General features: G+C 39.3%; 1 protein-coding gene across 14 annotated transcripts in view; it reads left to right on the top strand.

The window, feature by feature from the left end:
- Positions 1 to 15,725, top strand: part of GATAD2A (GATA zinc finger domain containing 2A) — a 111,807-nt gene that overhangs the window by 33,558 nt on the left and 62,524 nt on the right. For all 14 annotated transcript variants that reach the window (XM_077841796.1, XM_077841795.1, XM_077841790.1 and 11 more), the window contains one exon: positions 13,816 to 13,893. The gene's annotated coding sequence lies outside the window, so the exon portion shown is untranslated. The remainder of the gene's footprint in view (positions 1 to 13,815; positions 13,894 to 15,725) is intronic.

The raw sequence follows: 15,725 nt of genomic DNA, 5'->3' as shown, positions 1-15,725 counted from the left end.
TATTTGAAAAACATAATTTGTGTAATTAAGGGTTCCAAAGCTGAGCATTTGCTAATCATCCGTGTCAACATCAGCTGGAAACTGCTGTTCTCATTAAAACTTTAGTATGTGTAACTATGCATGAGACAAATTTAAATTCTGTTCTCATTTACAGGAGAGGATGACCCTCAGTCCAAATAGTTTGTAACTAGTGAGACTGATACACAGATACTCTTGGATATCTATCTGTTACAGTGAGATGTACACTACAAACCTTTTACTTATTTCCTTTAGTGGAATAGGTAATAAGCAAGAAGTATCTCCCCTTCCTTCCCCCCCCCGCCCCTCCCCCCTCCCCCCATTTGATTCTCCATAATATCCCAAAGAATGATATACTGAACCTTGCAAATGGTTTTTATGATTTTTGGAAGGCTTTTAGTACAGTGTCTCTCTCTCTCTCTCTCTCAACTTCACAAGTCAGATATTTGGGATGGGAGAGAAAGTATATGGTGTAATCTGGAATGATCTGGTCTATACATTCATTTTATAACCTTCTCAAAGCAACTTGCACATAGAAAAGCTTCCGCAGGACTCTGTCAGCGTCTGCAAGAGGTAAAGGTTCTTGCATGTTAGTACTCTTTGCTGATTTAAAGATGTATCTTCCGACTCTTACTTTTGGGGTCATGTATTTCACTGTAGTATAGGGAAGCTGGGGTCAGAGAAAAGAGGCACAATGGGTGATTGATTTTTTTTTTTCTTTATGTATACTTTCAAAATAGTTTCTTTTTCAGTAGTATATGCGTAAGGCATTTGAAACTTCACTCTGGTTCTGCATTGTTTCATAAGAATTAATAAAAATTTTCCATAGATGGTTGTATTACAATTTTGGTCAACAAAAAAATTTATCATCACTAATTGGAGATGATGGTCTAGTAAGCAAGCCAAACATCAAGGTTCATGAAGCCCCTTCACCACCTAGAACCACATGTTTGAATCCTGGAAGTTGAAGTAGGTGTGCTAGTTGGTAAATTGAGTTAAACTACATGGATCACTGCTCAAGGAGTTCTGGAAAAGGCACCTCTGTTGTTAGGTGTTGAGATACTATGACAGTTGTGACTATATAAGTAACTAGACCAAAGACCTTTTTAAAAACAAAAAAAAGGAGCAAGATTCTTTTAATCTGTCTTGTATGTACATTAATGGTCTTCTAGGACTCTTCATCAGAGTATAGTTTTGCCTTAACCTCCTAATTAAAGTACCCCTTTCGCAGAACATTTGTGCTTTGTAATTATGTTCTATCTGGTTGCTGTCTTCCACCCCAGAAATGGTTGCATTTTTGTTTTTGGGCAAACTGCTTACTGTAAAACCACATCTTGTGATGTGTTTGGGATCCTATTGAATGAAAAAAGAAAAGGAGTACTAGTGGCACCTTAGAGACTAACCAATGTATTTGAGCATAAGCTTTCGTGAGCTACAGCTCTCATCCGATGAAGTGAGCTGTAGCTCACGAAAGCTTATGCTCAAATAAATTGGTTAGTCTCTAAGGTGCCACTAGCCCTCCTTTTCTTTTTGCAAATACAGACTAACATGGCTGCTACTCTGAAACCTATTGAATGAAAATGGTTTACAGAAATAAGATTGTACTCCAACTTTCCATCTGCATTGATCTTTAGCAGTGAGAAAAGATGGCATTTGTCTGATGGATGGGTATGTGTATTGCTATATCAAGGTCTGTACAAGTGTCAAAATAACATTGCTGGCTTAAGGAACCAGTGACCATCTGAAATTCTGTATTTCAAATGGTAGAAAATATTATTTCTCTATTTCCTTGAAGGTAAAAGTGCATGCATCCCCTGACTGCACCACAGCCCCTACAACTGGTGGAGAATTATAGATCCTAAACAGCCAGTATAGATGAAGCCTAACGCCTAAAGAACTTTTTTCAGTAATGATTTGTTGTCTAGTGTAGATGGGGCTTCAGAGTCATCTCTTACAGAAAGAAATCTGATCAATTGGTTAAACCTCAAATTCTGTTTCATGGTTGATATAGACTGCCACAAACTTCTGATAACTGATCAGATGTGTTCAGTTCACTGGATTACTATGGTGTTAGTTTATCCCTTTGTATTAGTTATATTCATTTCCCATTAATCTATTTAGCAAACATCTCTAGGAAAAAAGTTACCTCAACCTGTAAGTTCTGTTGTGTTCATTGTGTGAATCTCTTTACCCTCTGTCTTCTCTGTGTCAAAGGATGCTTGCAAATTTATCACCGTCATTTAGACTCCCTCAAAAGGTAAAATTCCTAACCGTTGGCAACAAAATGTTGTCTCCCTCCCCCTCCAAGATAAAGTGCAGTCCATGGGCCAGATGTAACCCACAACCCTCTAGCTCTACAGAGATCTATTAATATAATATAGAAGCATGGCCTGTGGTGACCACAAGCTCATAGTTTGTGGTGCTCCATCATGATGTTGGAAGGCAATCTGAATCAAGATGAGGCACCACATTTTGGAATTTTGTATTAATGATGAAAAAAGAAAAGGAGGACTTGTGGCACCTTAAACTAACAAATTTATTTGAGCATAAGCTTTCGTGAGCTACAGCTCACTTCATCGGATGCATTTAGTCTCTAAGGTGCCACAAGTCCTCCTTTTCTTTTTGCAGATACAGACTAACACGGCTGTTACTCTGAAACCTGTATTAATGATGGTGGCTGCAGTCAACTTCATTTTGTGCAAATAGGTGTGGCCCTCAGGCCCTTGTTTGGACTCCCTCCATTAAATCAGTCCTTACTGATTTTCTCTTCCCTCCCCCCTCCTTAATTTTAACACTAAGTTGTCTCAACTAGATTTGTTGTTCAAACTTAAGTGTGGGTGGTTAAAAGTATTGATGTGCTAATGATAAATGTTTTTCATCTCTCTTTGCTGTAAAGTGTTATGCTCAACTCCAGAAATCTTGTTTCCACATTTCAAGTAACCAGCAGTGGAGCTGGGGATGTGGAAACCCAATTTTCAGGAGGAATCAAGCAGTTGCTAAAGCTAAATGGAGGAGGGTGGCAAGAAACGTGATTTATCTGGTATCTGACTGCTAGTTAAAGGCTTTGGCATTCAATAAGCAATAAATGGCTGTAGAGCAATGGCAGAAACTTGAACCCAGCCTATCACAGCAGCAGACACCAGAGAGAATGATGGAATATATTCCCTGAGGATTCTGTAGAGACAAATGAAAGAGCAAGACTTTTCACTTACTGATTTAAAGAGTTACAGCCAGCCATGTTGGAATGTCCTGTCTATCACCTGGTTATTTTCTTGTTTTGGATGTTGCCATTGTCTGTAGCCTGCACTAGTAAGACTTCTATTCTCTTTAATCACTTTAAATCTGTGGATGTTCTATAAGTAAATTATATATTAAATATGAATGGAAAATATAAATTATTGCTGAAGACTTGTTTTGTAATGTCAAGTTAGCTATTTTGTGTGTGTGAAAATGGTAGGTACCCCCCCCTTCAAAAATAAAATGTATGTTCCTGAAAATAGTTATTCCAGTTCTTGAAAAATGTTTATATAGCTATTGTAGATTACTTACCTCACTAGGTTTATTAATTATGCCTTCACTAACACACTTTGTCAACACAACAATCCAGTGGAGAGAGTAGCTGACAGGATCAGTTATATAGAAGTAAAAATAAAAATCTGTCTGGTAGCATTGTTGAAGCATCACCAGAATAGCGTCCTTGGAAGTATTTTAGTCACAAAGGTCCTGATCCTGCAAGGAGCTTCTCACAGGTAGGTATGCATGAGAGGCATTGATTTCAATGGCGCTCAGTGCAGGATCAAAGTCAATATGACTGATTGATCTGTACCCTTGGACAATCAGGTTGACACTATACTGCTTCCTGCAATGTAAATAAGTATAATCTGGCTTTTAGTTCTGTCTGCTCTAGTTCTGTATTTAACAAAATGCTCTGCGGTTTCTTTTTAAATCAACAGCTTTTTTGTCTGCTTATTAGCTATTGTCTTCTTTTAACAAAAAGATACAACTGTTGTTTGTTTTTCATATGAGTCGGCCTCTCACTAAGACCTGTTGTGAGTTAATGATTCAGTCTTACTAGTACATTCTCTAGGAAGCTACATCTGGGTAGACAAAGGTGAAACAGCTGTACATAATTTTTTGGACTTGGACTTGACCTTTCTGAAGAGGCTGTGAATCTTCTTCAGCTGTTTATTCCTTTTTTGGACAGAGGGTGGGGATTGTTTTGGTTTTTTGTTCATCTTTTTGTGTTAGATGGCAGAATTGAGAAGATGACTTTGACTTTATCCATGACTGTGTCAATTTTAAAATAGCAATTGTAAAACTAGCACTGAGGGTAAGATGTTATTGCAGTTACATTTATTTGTACACTACATAATGTTTTGGTGAAACCCTCTATCAGACATCTGGGTACCCCCTGGGAGGAGAGAAGATCCCCCCCCCCCCCATAAATCGTGCAGGATGAATATAGCTTTACAGTTAACTTTGTTTCTGTTTTTGAGAACTGATTTTAAATTTAGTTCAAACAAAACTGATCTGTCCAAAGAAAATGAGTCGTCATGAGACTACCTCTGTCTAAAATGCCACCTTTGCTATCTTGACAAGGGGATGAATGACCTAATATGTCATATTCTGAATTTTGTCGAGTATCAGTGTCTGGGATGGCAATAGATGCTTCTCATAGACTGCTTGGGTTTGGGGGACTAATTTGTTCTCGGGATTGCCTGGGAAGCTGCCCTCTTCTTCCCCCATTTCATGAAACAAATTACATCTGGAGTGAAAAGCAGACTGCTTGCTTGTGTTTCTGTTGGAGTCCATAGAGACGCAACCCAAGACAATCAGGGGTGTTTCTATTCATGAGTAGTCAACCAAATCGTGATCTGGGTATTTTGAGCCTGCCTGATCTTCTGAATCAACCTGCAAAGAAATGCACTCCATTTTGTGCTGAGTTAGGTCTCTGTCTGGGGTTAGCCAGTGTTGCATTTTTCCATGTAATATCTGTGACCTCTTTGTTGCATTTGTTCTGTACACTTTGGCTTTGTAAATTGCTGACTGGTGCAGCAAGCCTTGGGCATCCCTGGCTTTTTGTAACTAGAGCCAGACTTTTGAGTAACGAACTTTCTGAGAAATCTGAGTTGGTGTTAATTTTTCCTTCTTTTAAGCCCTATTTATTGAAAACTTTCTCTTTGCCTCTCCCATATCTTCATTTTTAATTTTTTTGTTTTGACTTCTTGGCAATTTTAAGAAAATCTGGTCAGTATGAGTAAAATAGTAGTGTTTTGGGCAATGTATTTGGTGTTAGAAGATACTCCCAAATCATTAAAAAAAGAAAAGGAGTACTTGTGGCACCTTAGAGACTAACCAATTTATTTGAGCATGAGCTCATGCTCAAATAAATTGGTTAGTCTCTAAGGTGCCACAAGTGCTCCTTTTCTTTTTGCGAATACAGACTAACACGGCTGTTACTCTGAAACCTCCCAAATCATTAGCAGTCAGGGTCTAGAAATCATAGGTTTTGGTTCTAGATTATGCTAGTGATATCAGAAGGGTTTACCCTAGATCTTTTGGGGAGTCTAGAGAATCTGAGTTTTTCATTCTTCCTTCTTGCCATGCCCTGGAGCATGAGTAGCAGTATTTTGGGGAAAGAAGGGCTGAACTTGATTCTTGGCATGTAAGAGTATGAATCATGTGAAATGTGTGCTTTTTAAAAAATCATGTAACAAAAACGCTATCTATGCCTTCAGATCTCTCAAACAGATCATGAGCAATGTGCCTGTGGCCCCTGATGCAGTAACTCTTGCAACAGCTCAATAAGCTCCTCCTGTAACAGGATTTTGAGGATACAAAGTGAGAGAGATTCTCATGAGACCCAGTACCCTGTAACTTGGGGGCAAAGTGCACTGGTCTGGAAGCCAGGAGATCGAGAGTTCTAATCCCCCTGCCTTTGCATTGATTGCTGCTAATATTTCTGTGCCAATTACAGTCCTTATCCAAGGCCTCACTGTTATGTTAGGGGAGGTAACTATCATTCACTAATGTTGCAGATGTCATTACTCAGCAGTTAAAGTTGCTTCCAGCAGGGCTGGGAATAGACCCTGGGTCTCTAATATAACAGCCCAAAGTCTCCTCCATTTTGCTATGCACCCTTTCATGCTACCACTGTGTGACTGTCCCTTTTTTATTAGTCCGCAGAGAAGTTTGTGACTTTCTCCCGCCATGTTAATAGACTTTGATTCTTTGGCTGAAGTAGTAATCTTATACCTTTTTAAATCCAGAGGTCTTGGGTTCAGTCCCCACAGAGGACCCACAAAGGGGTGTTACGACACCCCAGTTCTGCTGTCTGTAAGCACTAAACCATTTTGTTCCTAGAACCAGGAATAAGAACCAGGACTCTTCTTTGAGGGCCTCTGTGGTCCCATATTTGGGTCCTCTGGCTTGGAATTGGCATAAATTCAAAGCCAGAAGTGTAAATTTGCAGAGGTGGTACTCTCAAAGAACTGTTAGTAATCCAATATTCTACCACTATCTCCTAAACAGTTGCATAACCCACTAGCAAAGTGTGTTATGGGCAGGTCTAATCTACACACAGGATGACAGCATCTTTCTCATTTTTCTCTGCCCTTCTTCCCCAATTTAACTATATCTGTACCTGAAGGGAAAGCTGTTTGTGATGTGGATCTGAAGGCTAAGAGTTCAAATTCTGCTGATACTCCTGGGAGAGGGAGAAGTGTCATGTGTGGATTGTATGTAATATCACTAGCGTACAGATTCTGGAGTAATTGTTAGGAATGATTTTTTTTTATATTGCAAAATACTGTAGAAGCAAATTTGGATGTTTTGTTACTAATTATTTTATTGTAGCACTTTTAGTGTATATGAAAGGGAACTGTGCCTGTAAGCACAGAGTGAGGCACTTTTCTAGAGGTGAATTCGAAACTGAGAGTAGTGTGTAAGAGATTTTGTGTGTCCAGACACTCAGGGCTTGTCTACACTGCAAAGTTGACATCCAGCTGCTGCAGTAATTAAGTTGGTCATGCATGTCTAAACAACGCTCATTGTGTTGGTGGAGTGCTTGCATAGAGCAGTGCACCGTGGATAGCTGTCTCAACGCAACTAGTTGCAGGGTGTTTTGTGAGGGGCTGGCAATGCCTCATGGGACCAAAACATTGTCACAGGGGGGAATGGGAACATGGCTTCAGCCTCTCATGCTGCAGTTTCCTCCCTCCCTATGCTCTGAGATATGGGCTTTTTCTTACTGTATGTTGTAAAGTAGCTAGGACAAAGGGGTCCCAGGTGGGCCCTTTTGAGCAAGATACTTTAAAAAAAAAAAAATCCAAAAAAATTCTTTCATCTCCAACCCACCCCCTTTGTGTGTGCAACATCATAAACAACTGTACCTGCACAGACATTGATATTAACTACATAGTACAGTAAAAGGACTAGTGGCACTGAAAATGAGTGACTGTTTAACTTCACCCTCTCTAGGATTTGTTCTTTTGCCATTGTTCGTACCTGGCCTGTCACAATCAAATTACCTCAGGACTATAAAGAGCATGTGAAAATGCATTGCAAGATGTGTTCTATAGGGGATGGAAACTCTTCATAGGAATTCATGTAAATATCCCTTTTTTTTCCCCCGATCATTTTAATAGGAAATCAAAATCTGACTTAAAAACCTGAATAAAAATAGATTTTTTGGGTGGGAAGGCAAAAAAAAGGTACTTTACCTGCCCAAAATGAAACAATCTGGTTCAATTTACATAAACTACCATGGTGATCCTTTAGATTATCCTAATGCATGCACAGTAGCTGTAATCTCTCTCCAAACTGCTCCCACTGGAATTCCTGTTTGAAAGATAGACTAATCTTTTTCCGGGCAGGAGGGCAGGGGATATAGGGGTGCAGGGGGGATATAGGGGTGGCTATATGTATATACATATAAACTGCATGTAGTTCACGGGATTAGACTACAGATCACCTCCTTGAGATGTTTCACATTTGGTTTTGATTGTATTCTGAAGTCCAAAATGTTAAAAATCCCAATGCACATCTCTAATGCTGTTGGATAACCATCCTTTTTTTTTTATACCTGCATCATCCTCCTTTTCTTGATAAATCCCTAGATAGAGCTTCAGTTCTGTCACCTCACTGGAAATCAAAATATTTTTTCAGCTGTCATTTAGAATCAATAATCTAGAAATATTTAATATTTTTAATTCAGCACAATTCCTTGTAAACTTACCCTCATTACCATATCAACTCAAATGTGTAAATTTTATATTTCAAATTTAAAGTACAGTATCAGTCATTCCTGCTGTCAGCAGTTTCGATCAAGAGTAAGGCACTCTGAAGAGGTGTGGAAGACAAGATAGTAATAAAGTTCTGAAAACAATCCTAGAGTAGCTGGGTGTTTCAGCTAAAATAATCTAGCAAATTGTGTTTCTGTTTTACATTATCATTAGGCTTCAGAGTTGCTCTCCCATTAGGATAAATTAGTACAATTTTATTTATACCTTTTCAGAGCTGGGGGGGGGGATTTGGGAGAGGGGGTTCTGTCTATAAACATGTGATTTTCATATGTTAAATTACAGGGTTGATTTCACTGCAATGAAGGCTAGAAATGTAATTTTTTTTCTCATTTTAAAAAAATAAATCCTAAAACCTAAACTCTGAAGAAATTGATGGCGTGGGAGCCAGTAACAGCGTGTTATGGCATTTCACAGATTGGGCAGGCAAACTGTCCTTATCAGTTTGGGGGGGGGGGGGGGTTGTTTTTTGTTTGTTTTTTTTTTAAATGTGGTGTGCAATCCATTTGTCAAACTGTAAACTAACTTCCATGCCATTTTAAAATGTTCCTTTACTAGCTGAAGTAGTACTAAAGTTTACTAGTTTTCATTTAAACAGTAAAGTGGGCTTCTGGTTAACTACTTCTCTGCTGGCCTCCAATGTAACATTGTTTGAATAATGCTACTTAATTACAATTTTATAACTTTCGAGCACTTAACTAATATATTCCCTATACCTCACTTGGGGCAGGTATCATTCCCGCTTCATGGCTGAGGGGGTGCCATAAAGTGGCTTACTGATTTCATCCAAATACAGAAGGAGCCTGCATGAGGCAGGATTAGATCTGACCACTAGAGCATGCTACCTCCCTGAAACTTCAGTACCAACGTACCCTCAACATTGCAGTGGAAACTCTGGCATACTTTGTACGGGAGTGCACTTCTAGTGCTGACCACGTTCCATATCCTATGTACGTTAAGCAGCAGCGAAGCACTTAAACCACTAACCCAGCAAGCAATTGGTTGAGTCTCATGAGGCTGCCAACATGGGAGTCCAGTGCCAAAATTCACCAAGATGGAAGATGACTGCTAGAAGTTCAAAAACCTGATATGAATCAGAAATCTAGATTTCAAGTTCATTTTGAAGTGCCTCTACCTTTTCTTGCCCTTGGGCCTTGTTTGCTTAACACCCAATGCAATTATCACTTCGAGCAACACATTCTTAGGGCTGGTCTACGCTTAAAAGTTGGGTTGACATAGCTCTGTTGGTCAGGGCTATGAAGAATCCACAGCCCTGACCAATGTAGCTAAACTGCATCTATGTGGGGGTTAAGTCAGTAATGTCAATGGAAGAATGTTCCCATCACTCTAGCTGCTGCTGTTCAGGGAGCTGGTGGTCCTACACTAATAGGATGAGTTTTTTGGGGGGGTCAGGTAGTTGGTTGGTTGATTTCCTCCCCACCTCAACCCCCCATTTGGTGTAAACTGTATCTGTGCTATGGGATTGTCCTGGCATAGCTCTGGTAATTTAGTTATGCCAGGATAGTCTCCACTGTGTAGACATATCCTCAAACTAAGATCTCTGACAAATCTTTTGCTGCTGGGGAAAAAAAAAAAATCAAGTTAACTATGCTTGTGCCTTTCAGTAAAGACTTTGTGAAGATGCATGACTTAATGTAGTTTTTAATAGAGACATAGTGTTTTGTCCTCTGATGAAAGCTGAATGGATTTAATACCAAAACTGAGGCAACATTGATCAATGAACTGTGGGCCTAGTTAAGGGATATATTATCCTCTGCAATCCATCTGACTTCAGTGGCATTTCAAGGACATTTGTTGCTGAATTTGGCCCAAGAGGCTTTGACTGGGGGTAGAATAATGAATTTCTGTTGCACTGTTACAACTTGTGATTACCTTTTTAATAAATAAATAAATTAGTAGTTCAAGTCTGTCCAGTAGCTCTTTCCATGTTTACACTGCTGTATTGTGTATTACTATTTGTAGTCTTTGATTGCAAAAGAAATATTTATTATTGTCTAAGCCAGATGTTTGGGATGCAGCATGGAATACTTCAAAGGCAGCTGGCTTCTCTTTAGTCTATACAGCATTACTGAAACTTTATAAAAGCACTGAAGTAGCAATGGCAATGATTTTCAATTGACCGGTAATTAGAAAAGCATTGGACTAATAGGATGAGCTATACTTAGTAAGGGTTGCCCTTTTTGTTTAATCAGGACCCAGAAACTAATAAATACTTGTTCATATAGTCTTAGGCAGGGGACTTTGTTGTTTAACTGTGCTTCCATAACAGTTTCTTTAAACTGTTGAAGCCTATGTTAGACTCTGCTTTATCATCTTGAAATTAAAAAAAAAAAGACGCTAAGTACCCGACCCAGTTTTGTGTGTGTCTGAGCACACTGACCCTTGGTGATGTAGCTTGTTTGGTCACTAAACTAATAGAACCCAATTTAAGTGTGCAGGGGGATGTGCAGAAAAGGTGTGCTGCTTTCATACCATCTATTTTTCTTTCATCCAAAGAGAGACACTGGCATCAATTGAGCAGTCAGCAGTTACTCTGCCTTCCTGGACAGAAGAAAATGGTTCTGGATCTTTCTGAAGAGGGAAATGACTCAGAATTCTTGGTGGCTTAGCAGAAATTGTAAGCCAAGCTTCCAAGGAGGAGTTTTGGTGCTCAGTGTGCATATTATTCTCCACCTACAGTCCAGTACTGATGTGCTTAACCTTTGGAACTGATACTATGTTATACTCCCAGCTAAATTTCTGGTTGCATCTTTTTACTTTTTGGTTTTGTTTTTAACTTTTCATACAGTACACATGGTAAACTATAAGGTGGGGGGGAAGGTTTGAATAGATTATGCAACTTAAGTGGCTGTCCCTCCAATAATATGGCAAAGTTTGTTGTTTTTTATTTTTAAAAAAAAAAACTTAACTGTTCAGTGGGCTGTGTAAATAGGAATCAGGCTACTAAGTGCTTTAAAGCATTTAGTAATGCAGTGTGTGAAGGATGAGAAAACTTTTATTTTTTAAAAAACTGTACTACCATAAACATCTATGGACATACTTCTGAATCCACATGGCCCTTTTGTTGCAAGACTTGCTGTTTTAGGGTGAGGATATATTTCCATATGTTAGCATTCATTTTAAAGTATTGGTGCAAAACATTTAATTAAAAAAAGAGTACTAAAAATAATTATCCAAAGTAGAACAATAAGTTGGGTGAGATGCCTTTCTAAAGAACAGTAAAATTAAAGGGTCTTCTCCCCATTCCTCCTCACTGCCCCAAGTCTGTCTCCTCATTTATAACTGACTGTGATTATCCTTAAATCAATGCATTCTCTTCCATGAGTAGAATCCTACTAATGTCAACCCTTGAACTGCTCTGGAAACATGAGCCAGTCTAAAGAGCATGAGCTAGCACTTCTGTCTTCTCCTCCTATATGAGGAAGCTTCTATAAGAAGTTACCCCCCCCCCCCCTTTCTCCATATGTGATACTACGGAAACTCCCACTGTAAACTGTGGTTATAATCTCAGATGTGACCAGTCACATAGATAACCTGTTTCATCTGCACTGTGGGGCGGTGGTTTGCATCTTCCATTTTGTAGCCATTCTTTCCAAGTCACTTAAAACAAAAAAAGTGAAATGCAAAGATTTAAAGTGTTAGCATGGGAAGTTGCTGCCAAATAGGTGACTGTATAGCCTCTCAAGTACTTCGCTGTTTTGCCAGTTCCAAAGATGAATCTGTTCATTACATTCAGAGATATGGGTAGTTAATGCTTGAATAAATGTTAAGATTTTGGCTTCAGTAGTATAGAAACTTCTGGATGTAAAGTCAGGTGAGCTATTAAATATTACATTACCAAATTTTGCTCCTACTCTTTGAATTGGGTGAAAAGAGAGGGAGAGATTAGAGAAATCCTGTTTTTAGGCTGCTTTTCTGTGTTACACAGCTCAAGGTTTTTGTTCATCTGGCTAAGTACAAAGACTCTTATGTTTTTGTTTGTCCTTGAGAAATCCTTTAAATTTAATGAGGAGTCCTTGTGGCACCTTGAAGACTAACAAATTTATTTGGGACTAAGCTTTCGTGGGCTAAAACCCCCTTCATCAGATGCATGCAGTGGAAAATACAGTAGGAAGATAGATATACACAGAGAACATGAAAAAATGGGTGTTGCCATACCAACTGTAATGAGACCAATTAATTAAGGTGGGCTATTATCAGCAGGAGGGAAAAAACCTTTTGTAGTGGTGATCAGGATGGCCCATTTCAAACAGTTTAAATCTAACAGTTTAAAATTTAAACATTTTTAAATCTCGTGTCTCTTCTGCCATTAGCAGCCATGTTCATGTCACAGGCCCAACTAAACTAAACGATACTGCACTGGACAAGTATTGCCTTGTTACATGCATCTGGTTGTCTCTGCTACTATAAGTTGTCTCTGCTACTAAAATGAGTCCACTGGTTCACTGGGTACAATAACAACTGAAACCAGCTGGAAACCTTCCTGAAATAAAGCTGTTTTCCCCTGTTCGTCAGTCTTGTCCATGTCCTAAATCAAGCATGCTGGTGTAGGACAGTGTTTCATAGGCACTGTCTCAAGGCTAGGGGACGGGGACTTAATTTTTTTACAAAAAAGGTCTGTCTTCTAATACCCATCCCCCACATGGTCTTGCCCTTTCTTTGGCCAAAGGGAGGGGGAATGGGTGGAGATGGGTAGTGACAAAGCCACAGGACTTCTTCGTAGTGAGCTCCTACTGTGCTAGTCGTTGGTGTGACCCGATGTGCTGGCATAGAGTCTCATCCACCTAAAGGGAAGCTGTTGATCAGAAACAGGCATGTTGTTTCCAACTCTAACAGGTGTTTGGATCAAACCATTTATTGTTAAGAATTTAAGAGCATAGGGCTACACCCTGGAATATTAACCTAATGTGGTGCTGGGATTTTTGTGACGCAGGGTGAGAAACACAGTAGCTTCTAAATACTTCTAAGAATTGTATCATTTTAATCTGAGCATAATACAAAGGCTGTGGCTACACTAGCAAAAATTGGACCTGTAATTCTCCACCTGTGGAAGCTGTAGTGTAGAAAAGTCCAGGGTATTTTTACTACCCTCTTGTTTTATCCTTGGATTCAAGTAACTAAGTTTAAAAAGCTCTAGTCCCTTCATCAGTGACTTACAACTAACAGCAGGCAGTGCATGTGGGAAGTCTTGAGCTCCCCTATCAGAGCAGTTAAAATTCTAAATTTAGAAAACATATGTTTGTTGCATTTTTCTTTTTTCTCTCTATTCAGATGTATCCTTTTGTTGCAAATTGGTAGTGGTTGATGCTACCAGGTTACAGAAATAAAATAAATTATAGCTTGAAAACAACTCTTTCGTTGAGAGGATGGGGACAAACTCTGCCGTTAAGTTCATTTTCTGTTGCCAGTGAGGTTTCATCAAATGCCTCTATAGTCCAGCTCAGGGTGTACTAAAATATCCCTTCTTCCTCCCCAGAACCTTCATTGCAGGCATATTGCCCAGCCAGGAGAAGTGGACAAGATTCTCTTTGGAACCCATGAACTTCTCTGACAGGTAGGAGTTGCTCTATAATGCTGTGTTTTGTTATGGTAGGTAGCATTTTGCAAACTCTAACATCCATGGGAGGTTGGGGGGAAAAGTCAATTTCCCCCTTTTTTAAATAGGGAACTTAGGCCTAGAGAAGTTAAATGACTTGCCCAATGTGACAGAGGAAGTCTGTGGATCCTGAATTCCCACTCCAGTGCCGTAACAATAAGAACATCTTTCCTCTCTAGTTAATCAAAACCCAAGTGAAGTAGATGAATATCCCTAATTTACAGGTGGGCAAACTGAGGCCAAAAGACATTTCAGTGAGTTGTCCTTACTGTTTCTTCAGTTGGGCAAATCACAGCAACTGCAGTATATTTTCAGTCCCTGAGAGCATGAGAAGCAGGAATGTAAGCACAAATTCCACTTCCCCCTGAATCTTGGTCAGAGTAATCTGTATCGCTTAAAGGAAAGTGTGTATGAATGGGAATGGAACTCCTGAGTTTATATCTCTGCTCTGCCAGTGCATTCTGGGCACCAGACCTGGACACACACTCATCCTGCCTCAGCCCTAAGGGATGGACTAGACGACCTCTTGAGGTCCCTTCCAATCTGACCTTGCTATGATTCTGACCATCATCCTAATAAAACAAATTGCAGCGTTTTCCCCCATAAACCTGACTGCAGGTGCATTAAGAATGATTCTGCTCCCAGTTAACAAAACAAATCCCAGATGCTAGCATCTGTTACATAAAGAAAAGGAGGACTTGTGGCACCTTAGAGACTAACCAATTTATTTGAGCATAAGCTTTCGTGAGCTACAGCTCTCATCCGATGAAGTGAGCTGTAGCTCACGAAAGCTTATGCTCAAATAAATTGGTTAGTCTCTAAGGTGCCACAGGTCCTCCTTTTCTTTTTGCGGATACAGATGAACACAGCTGCTACTCTGAAACCTGTTACATAAAGGTAATCCTCACTTTTTCCAAGCATTTTAAAAATTAACTTTGCACCAAATTTTAAAAGCAACATGTTACAAACAAGCTGACAAATGTGAGGCACTACTTACCTTATGGTATGACTCCCATTCTCTCTTTCTCATATGCTCCCAAATCTGGACAGTGTGGCACTATGAAAAGAATCTTGAGAAGCAGAAATGAATTTTTTTTTTTTTTTTTTTAATTTGGAGTGGGGCGGGAAGCAGTGGACACTTCTGGGCAAAAAAAAATAAAAGTAACCTCTTCACCTTTCACGAGACCAAAAAGTTAAATGAAATGGGAAGATTTTTCACTAATATGTAACATTTAAGCTACTAAGAAACTGGACTCGGTGGAAAAACTACATGTGAAGTAGGCTGCAGTTAATTGTTTCTGCTGGCACACCTCGGTATTCTTTACCATAAGGTCATGTGAATGTTTCAGTCCTAGAGTTTTCATATGGTGATGTAGACCTCTACAGAACATCTGAAAAGCGTGTTTCTGCACAATTAAAGAGAGACTGTCTAGTCTGACTGCCTGCATAATACAGGCTATAGGACTTCTCTGTATTAATTCCTGCTTCAGGTTCACTAGCTGTGCTTGAACTAGAGCATATCTTTTTCTAAAAAGTCCAGTCTTAATTTTTAAATCAAGAAGTGATGGAGCAACAACAAAACTTGATAAGAGATTCCAATGATTTATTATCCTGAGTGTTAAAAATCTGCACATTCTTTCTAGTGTGAATTTGTCTAGTTTCAACTTCCAGCCATTGATTCTTCTGACACCTTTGTCTGCTAGCCTGAAGAGTCCTCTTGTCAAATTTCGGTTCCCCAGGTACTTGTAGACTATGATCAAGTAACAATTTTGACTGTGCTTCATAACTGC

The sequence above is a fragment of the Eretmochelys imbricata genome, chromosome 25 (assembly GCF_965152235.1).
Source record: "Eretmochelys imbricata isolate rEreImb1 chromosome 25, rEreImb1.hap1, whole genome shotgun sequence".
Classification (NCBI taxonomy): Eukaryota; Metazoa; Chordata; order Testudines; family Cheloniidae; genus Eretmochelys; species Eretmochelys imbricata.
The sequence above is the reverse complement of the archived record's forward strand: the minus strand, read 5'-3'. Positions and strand labels throughout refer to the sequence as shown.